The following is a 9,596-nucleotide window of genomic DNA, read 5'->3' on the forward strand; positions in this document are numbered from 1 at the left end:
CCCACAATGTTGTGCTGACCCTCAAACCCTATCTCCCATATAACCCCCCACCTTAAATACCTCCATATATCTGTCTAGTGATCTCTTAAATTTCACTCGTGTATCTGTCTCCACCACTGACAGTGCATTCCACACACCAACCACTCTCTGAGTGAAAAACCTTCCTTTAATAAATAATAATAAATCTGATTCTGATTCTGACACTCCCTTTCAAAAGTGATAGAAAATCAAATCACACTCTGATGTCCAAGACCGTGACCTTTGCCAGAGCTGCCAACGTGGATGTCTTGTACTTTGCCGGCACATTTCCTGTGGGAGCAACATTATATGAAGTGTTCCAAATTCTGCTGAGATCTTCTGTTGTCTGGCCACCCTAGAGCAATGTGGGAAATGACTAAGATGGTTGATCTAACTGGATTTCCTTTTCAAGAGTCACTGTACTCACTAAAGGTCAATGGTCATTGATTGTTCTAAAATTCTAGTGTGTTCTACTCCATATTTGGTATCTACATTTGAGCAGATTTAGTGCCATGTGTTATTATTACACACACACACACACACACACACACACACACACACACAGATGGCATGAACATCGAATTCTCTAGCTTCTGTCTCTGGCTTCTCTCTTTTTTCCTATTCTGTCTCCTCTCTTACCCCTTCTCTTCTCTTCATCATCACCTGCCTTTCATCCTCACTTTTCTGCCATGATTCACTCTACTCTCCTATCAGATTCCCACTTCTTGAGCCCTTTACCTCTTCCACCTATTACCTCCTGCCTTCTTGCTTCATCCCTGCCACCCCCTTTCTGCCTTAGCTGACTTCATCTATCACTTGCCACAAATCACTCCTTACTCTCCCTGCACCTTCGTATTCTGGCTTCTTCACTCTTCCTTTCCAGTCCGGATGAATGGTCTTGGCTTGAAATGTCAACTGTGTATTCCCCTCCAAAGATGCTGCCTGACCTGCTGAGTTCCTCCAGCATTTAATGTGTGGTATTATCACCCAGTTATTTGTGGGAGCTTGCTGTGCACAATGTATCCGCCATGTCTGCCTTGTAATGCCAACACAATGCAAACCTTGCAGAGGTGTGGCAGAGATACAGAAATCTTTCTTTCTTGCTATGGTTTTGGTGAGAATGATTCACGGATATAAAGTTTCAAATTATAAAAAAAGTATCATGTAATGTTTTTTTCTGTAAAGAGCTAAAAGACTAAGAGGAGGGGATGACTCAAACAAGAGAAATGCCAAATGGAATGACTTGTACCGGTTAAAAGAACAACTGTGTGCTGTTGACTCCCATGTAATAAATTATGGCTTGCTGTGCAACCCATTTTAAAGAAGAGTTTGATGAAAATGGGTTGAAAAGTTGTAAGTTTAGATATTTATGTAAATAGTCTTAAAGACTAGGGCCCCAAAATTCCTTGGATTAGAGTAACAAGGATTGTTATGTCAGGCCGATGTCCTTGAAGTTCGTTATGTTAACTTAAATGCATTGGTACATTTAGACAGAACCTTTTATCTTTTTCCTCCGTATTTTTAGCTCCCTCAGGAATGAGAGAATTTGGGCAGGTTCCACATGATCTGGTGTTTTAAGCACAATCAACGTGTAACTTGATCTTTGCCAGGTTTTATTCTGCAAGGAGAGTAATCTGTAAAGTTTCACCTTGTCGGCTAAAGGATATCAATCAGATATTACAACACTTACTGCTAAAGGATTAAGCAGTTTAAACATGGTAGTGTTTTGAATGAAGCATAAAGCTTCAAAAGGTGTGCAGGTTCTGATCCGAAACAGACACTCAGTGGCCACTTCATTGGGTACCTCCTGTATCTAATAAAGCAGCCACTAAGAGCATGTTCATGGTCTTCTGCTGCTGAAGCCCAGCTACTTCAACATTTGATGTGTTGTGCATTCAGAGATGCTCTTCTGCACACCATTGTTGTAACACATATTTATTTCAGTTACTGTTACCCTCTTGACAGCTTGAACCAGTCTGGCTATTGTCCTCTGACCTCTCTCATTAACACGCTGTTTTCACCCACAGAACTGCTCACTGGATTTTTTTTTTTGTTTCCCGCACCATCTTCTGTGAGCTCTAGAGTCTGTTGTATGTGAAAATCCCAGGAGATCAGTAGTTTCTGAGATAATCAAACTACCCTGTCTGGCACCAACAATCATTCCACAGTCAAAGTCACTTAGATCACATCTCTTCCTCATTCTGATGTTTGGTCTGAACAGCAACTGAACCTCTTGACCGTGTCTGTATGTTTTTATGTATTGAGATACTGCCTGAAGTTGGAGCTTGTACAAACTCCTTACAGACAGCACAATGGCCGTAAATAAACACTGATCTTACAGCTCACTGTGGTAAAGTGTTACGCTACTGTACCGCCCGGATTATAAGAACAGGCCTGGCGTCCTGGCTCTGTTGGAAGTTGTGACAGTGGCAAGGGTTAAGATAATGTCCAGGCAGAGATGAATTACACAAAGAGTGCAGTCAACCCAGGCAAAAGAAATCTTTGAAGAACATAGTTACTCTTTGCACAGGATGAGGCTGGACTGATTTGGCATACTGAGAGAAGATAAGGGTGCAAATGAAGTGACATTTACTAATAGCTAGTTACTTTAATTCTGAAGTCTTATTGGGCTCTAATGTGTAGATTCTATTGGCTATTAATACCAATATCCTGATCGGTGATTGATTATGGAAATAAGGAATTTGAACATCGACAAGGATTCCAATTTTTCAACATCTATACCAAATGAGTCCATTTCTGTTTAAACAGGATAGCCAGAGACATTTTCCCAGTGCAGAAATGCTTAAAAATGAGCAGGGCATAATTTTAAGGAGATTAGAGGGAAGTATTGGGGGGAATGTCAGAGGTAAGTTTTTTTACATAGAGAGTGCATCAAATGTACTACCATTGGTGGTGGTCGAAGCAGATGCAGTAGAGATATAAAAATTTCTTATATAGGCACATGGCTGATAAAATTGGAAGGCTATGTGGGAGAGAAGGGTTAGATTGATCTTAGAGTAGTTGAAAAGGTCAGCACAACATCGTGAGCCGAAGAGCCTCTATGTTATGTGTTCTAAAATGGTGTTCCTTTGTTCAAGCTTCAGAAGAGGGTGGTGACAGGGGCCAGGCTGTTCTGCTTGCTCACAAATAAATGAAGTGTGGTTGAGGAATGAGTGCAAGTCAATCAGAGTCCAGTTAATCAGCAATGACAGTTCCTCCATCACTCCCCCTCCCTGTGTCCATGTTAACATCTCTGGCTTTTATTGAGCTGTTGCCTGATGCTCATCAACTTCTCCTGTTCAGGATTTGGATTTGGACTCAGATTTGGGCCAGAATTAGACTCCAGCACATCACATTTCTGCTTCCAGCCTTATCTTCACCTCTGGTTGGTGTTATTAGAGCAGTATCGGATCGGTTGCGAGAATGTGGCAAGTGTGTGGGCAGCCAATCGGCCTCTTATTTTTGCACAAGTTTTTGAGTGTGCAGGTTTTCGCCTCGGCGGACCTGGTTCATCATTGTAGTTGTCCGGCGTGTACCATGGCTAACGTAACTCTGTAAAAAAATTTAATCCTCCAGCTCCGTTATCGTTCTTGCTCCGAATATACATAACAGCACTAACGAGAGGGGTGGGGATAAGTGGCCAAGCACATCACATCTCAACAGGGTATGAACAACTGATCAAAATGCTCAGTCTGCTTGAAACAGCTGGAGCTTAGTCCAGCCCCAGCAGTGCCTTTGACAGTGGGGATAATAAATGACTAATAATAGTTGTCCCGTATAAACAGCTGGCTGTAATAACCATGGGCATAACATAGTGGTGGGGCTGTTCCATATTTGAGCTGCTGGAATTGCATGGTGTCCGCTTTCAGTTCTTTACCTTCCATCTTGCTAGCTTATTTGTTAGAGGTAATTTATCTCAGATTCTAATGAGAACGAGACATGGCTCATTATAAAGGTGTTCAATGAAAGATAACCACTTCGAAAATGGGAACAGAAGAAGGTAATAGGAAGTCAGGCTAAAGCAGCTGCCACGTTGATGGAGAGTCATCAAACAGCACAAAATTATTTGAAGGCAACTTGTCTTTGATCTCTGAGTTGTCTTTAAATCCTCGGGATGGCACAGATATATTTGACTTCAAGTTTGCTTCCCCACAAGGGTGGACTGTCAAAACTGGGGCCTTGATCTCTCATCAGATTATGCAGGCCTGTACAACTTCATACAACAAGAAAATTAGACAGGAAGGAGAGGGGCTGATGTCACTAAATTGTCAGTGGTAGCCAGATGTTCCTTCTACAACGTGGTGAAGTTGTGTACAACATCGGTGAGGCCTAATTTGGAGTATTGTGTGCAATTCTGGTCACCTACCTACAAGAAAGTTATCAATCAAATTGAAGAGAATATAAAGAAATTTACAAGGATGTTGCCAGGACTTGAGGACCTGAGTTATGGGGATAGTAGATTAGTATTTTATCCCCTGGAGTGTATGAGAATGAATGGAAATTTGACAGAGGTATTCAAAATTATGAGGGGTATAGATAAGGTAAGTGCAAGCAAGGTTGGTGAGACAAGAATTAGAGGGTATGGGTTCAGGGTGAAAGGTGAAATATTTAAGGTAAAAATGTGGGGGAACTTCTTCAGTTCTTCACTCAGAGGGTGTGGAACAAGCTGCCAGCGGAAATGATGGATGTGGCTTTGATTTCAACATTTAAGAGAAATTTGGATAGGTACATGGATGGGAGGAGGATGGAGGGCTATGGTCCAGGTACAGGTCTAGGCTACACATGGATCATAGCCAGTTCATGACAAATAATTGGTAATAACAGTTTGGCATGGACTAGATTGGTCAAAGGGCTTGTTTCCGTGCTGTAGTGTTCTGTGATTCCATGGCTCAGCTCAGGGCTAACAACCCTGACTAGTAAAAAAAAACGAATTGTTATGGAAACAGCAAAGAAAATAGAGAACTTCCATTGCTGCCCTAAGTGCTAGTGGCATAACGGGCAGAAGCTAAGTAAGAGTTAATAAGTTGTGGGCATGCTATGTTGGCGCTGGAAGCGTGGTGACACTTGCAGGTTGCCCCCAGCACATCCTCAGACTGTATTGGCCATTGACACTAAACAGTGCATTTCTCTCGATGTTTTGTTGTTTCATATGACAAATAAATCTAATCTCTTTCAACTGTTCTAAGTTAAACTTAATATTATGCAAGTTAAGAAAAAAATGGATTTGTATTGGATAACCTCAGTCTGAGCAGCTAACTCCTGATATGGTCAATAATTGGACAGCAAGTTTGAACATGTGGCTCTGTTTATTTCAGTACTACCCTTTTGTGAGTGTACTTGAGGCAGAGTGAAACACAGATTCATTGTATCAAACAGGACGAGGGAGAGCGCAGAGTGAAATAGATCAGCTGGTTGAGCGGTGTCACAATAATCTTGCACTCAACATCAGTAAGACCAAGGGATAGATTATGGACTTCAGGAAGGAGAAGTCAAGGGAAAACACACCAGTCCTCATTAAACGGTCAGTAGTGAAAAGGGTGAGCATCTTCAAGTTCCTGAATGTCAACATCTCTGAAGGTCCATCCTGGGCTAAACATGTTGATGTAATGATGTAGAAGGCACTCCAGTGGCTATAGTTCAGTAGGAGCTTGAGAAGATCTGGTATGTCACTAAAGACTTGGGCAAGTTTCTACAGATCTACCATAGAGAGCCTTCTGACCAGTGGCATCAACAAATTTCACAATTTATGTCTGTGGTATTAAAGCTGATTAATCATATTCATGCTAACCACTGGGCACATACCTATTCAAATCTCATTTACTAGCACTTAGTGGATGACATGGATGACCCAGTTCCCTGCTGACATCGCCAACCGAAGTGTCATGGGAGACAAAAACATCGAGACAGCAGGCGGTGTGTCTGCTAATCGCTGGCTGTCGTCAGAAGAAGGCCCGTGTACTTGAGCAATCCCCCCCATCTCTCTTTTCAATGGAGAGTGAGAGCCTGTCAGTCCTCGAGATAGGGGGCTTGGAGAAGCAACATGGAAGGTGTGAAGGGTGGGGTTATTTCTATCATTCATTTGATGGGGGTTCTTGTTTCATGGACGTTAGTGAAGAGTAAGAATTTCAAGTTGTATACTGTACATATTTTCTGTTATTAAATGAACCTTTGAACTGCCTTGAGTATTCAAGTGCTCACCTAGGTACCTCTGAAGTGTAGTGAGAGTGTCTGCTTCTAGCACTCCTTCAGGCCATCTTTTTTAAAATCTAACAACCCTCTGGATGAGATGATTCTTCTTCAGATGCCCTTTAAATTCCCTGCAAAATAATGTTTCGCATTATGTTGGAAATTCAGGAAAGACTTCCTGTGGAGTCTTTATGAAAGTCTGAGGATAAGGCAGGAAAGTGAAACTCGGGCCATCCGTGGTGAATCAGTGGAATTCATCGCCTCAGACAGCTGTGGAACTGGGTATATTTAAAATCAAGATTGATAGTTCCTTTATTAGTAAGGGTGTCAAAGCTTACAAGAAGAAGGCAGAAGAATAGTGTTGGGAGGGAAAATAAATCAGCTATAATCAAATGGTAGAGAAGACTCAGTGGGCCAAATCTCTTAATTCTGCTTCTACCTGCATGTGTTATGTTCTTATTCTATGACCCCAGTGCAGTAAAGGTCATACATATCTTAGTGTGTCAAATGTCCTAATTTTGCTTCTATGCCTTAACATCTGTAGCCTTACCTAATGAAACCACCTCCAAACCATCAGGTCCTTTTTAACACCATCTCAATTGCCTAAAATGTCAGTATCCCAATCATCTAAAGAACCATGGGGTTTAGATGCCCCGATTCTCCAGTCTCTTCCCTCACTCTCCATTCAGTGACCCTCTCACCAACTAGAAACCCCATGACATTTTGAAAAATGCCTTTCTCTGCCTGTTTTTTCAGGCCTTTCACATTTAGCAGGAAACAAAATGTTTTTTTGGAAGATGTGTTGTTCGCCAATATGTTGAGTGGTGTGTGTACGTCAGTATAATTGACACTCACAGCAGCTGCTGTGCCTTCTCACCAAGCAACAAGTCCATCTCCAAAGGCTGCAGCAATCAAATAGTTTCCAATGATGAGCAGGGCCAGTATACTGCATGTTCGGGCAGAAAATTAGTTTCTTTTCCTTATTAGATGGCACAAACTTCATTTCTTTTAAACTATGACACTAACTTTTGGCATTGCTTCTGTCTGATGTTTGCTTTTCAATGTGTAATAATCCAAATTACAGTATGTGCTTCCAGCTGTCATCCTGCTTGTGGTTCCCACAGTGAATGCAGTGAGGATTCCTCCGGGATCGGGCAAAGTAGGAGTTTTGAACAGCAGATCCTGATGTTATAACAAATGGCAGGCATAGTCACAGTAAACACACATGTACACACATATATATATATATATATATATATAAACAGGAGGTAGATATATACATGCACGTGCACACACACACACACACACACAAAATGGCATATACATACAGACATGTACTCACACATAAATATACATATACACACATCCACACACCTAACATACACACACACACACACACACTTGGATACATACATACACACACACACACACACACACACACACACACACACACAAACATGCATCTAACACACACATCAAGCACACAAATCTATCTAGACCCCTGAGAATTCTACAGATGTCAATTAAGGAAATAACCCAACCTATCCAGTAGAACCAAAGTTTTCCAGTCTTGTCAGCTTCTTCATGAATTCTCTCTTCAACCTCTCCAGTGCAAACACTCCTTTCCTATAATGTGGTGACCAGAACTGTATATAGTACTCAAGCTTGTCTTAACCTGTGTTGCATTCAGTTCTAGAATAAACTCCTTGCTTTCATATTCTGTGCCCCAGCTAGTAATGAAGAACTTAACAGAGATTAGGTAGATCTTTCTGAAAAACTTATAGATCTCTTATGTCTGTGATACTGCAGTCTTCCTAACTGGAAACATTATGAATATCAAGTCAAAGGTGCATCAATCAAGTGATGAGAGGTTAAATAACAACAAAACACCATAGATGCTGGAAGCCCAAGAACTCATAAGGCATATTACTTTAATTAATACTTAATTATTTTAAGAAGGAACATGTCATATTTCCACTGGTGGAAACATCTCAACATTTGTCTTACCATTTAGGCACTGAGATGTTTCAATAAGATCACCCCTCATTCCCCCTAACCTCCAAAGAACACAGGTCTAACTCTTTCAACTTGTTGTGTTGGGACAAACCTCCTATCCCAAGTTTAGCTCCATGAATGTCTTCTGGGCTGCTGAAATGTCCATAATGGAAAAAAAAGGGACCGCATCTGTAGATTGATCACGGGCTGAATGGCCTGTACTGTGCTGTGCTGTTCTATGACTTTGTTGTCTGTCTCTGATACTTGGCAAGACGGATCACATTCCTTCACTCAGTAGCCAGTGTGGATTTTGGTGGAAAGTTGACAGCATAAATACTGAAATAATTTAACTTGTCAGGACAGTTTAGAAAAATCAATCTCATCAGGGTGTTCGTTCCAGCTTCTTGACTCCATCTGAGCAAAGTACCAAACCTTTTTAGGGTTTATTGAGATGGGTGAGATTGAAGTGACAGTTCTGGATGAGAGGCCAGTTTGGATTTTGTGCCTCATGCTCTGGAGTTCATTTGGCTGAGATACTGTAACTTCTCAAGCCTTTTGTTTTGAGTCATCTGTGTGCAAGTCTCTGTACATGGACAGATTTATTTTATCAACAACTGAGTTTTAATCTTCCATGAGTCTTCTATTTTCACTTGATGTTTCTAGCTGTCAATTTGTAATCTGTACAGTCAATCTAGACTATTTCTAAACTGAAAAAAAGATTCTTTTAACCACAACTCAAATATGGACAGAATATATTCTGACTATTCAACTGGTCATTCAGCATCTGCAGAGAGAGATCAACAAAATTAAAGTTAAATTTCAAATATGCAAGATACTGGAAATCTTGAGCAAAACACACAAAATGCCAGAGAAACTCAGCAGGTCAGGCAGTATATATGAATGAGAGTAAACTGTCGATATTTTGGGTTGAGACCCTTCATCAGGACTGTCAAGAAAATGAAATGTTAGCTCCTTCTCTCTGTCCATGAATTCTGTATGTCCTGCTGAGTATTTTCACCCTTTTCTGTTTTTACAGAGGACTTTTAAGCTCAGTTACAGCTGAGTCCTCCTGCACTGAATTATTACAACAGCACTTCCTAAGCCTTCTACCTCTGTCTCCAAGAAGGACAAAGGCAACAGGTGCAGGAGAACACACTCCTGCCTGCAGAACCTCCTTTAAAATCCATCCTATCCTGCCTTGAATTGTCATGCTGTCCCCTCATCAACGTAGGTCTAATTCTGGAAACTTCCTTCTCAGTAAAAGAACCGTGATGGTGTGTGGTGGTTACACTTTGGGCATCAGAGGTTGGAGCTCAATACTGGCATCCTCTCTAAGGAATTTGTATGTCCTCCCAGTGGAAAGTGTGGGTTTTGTCTGTGTGCTCCGGTTTCCTCCC

The sequence above is a fragment of the Hypanus sabinus genome, chromosome X2, assembly GCF_030144855.1.
Source record: "Hypanus sabinus isolate sHypSab1 chromosome X2, sHypSab1.hap1, whole genome shotgun sequence".
Classification (NCBI taxonomy): Eukaryota; Metazoa; Chordata; class Chondrichthyes; order Myliobatiformes; family Dasyatidae; genus Hypanus; species Hypanus sabinus.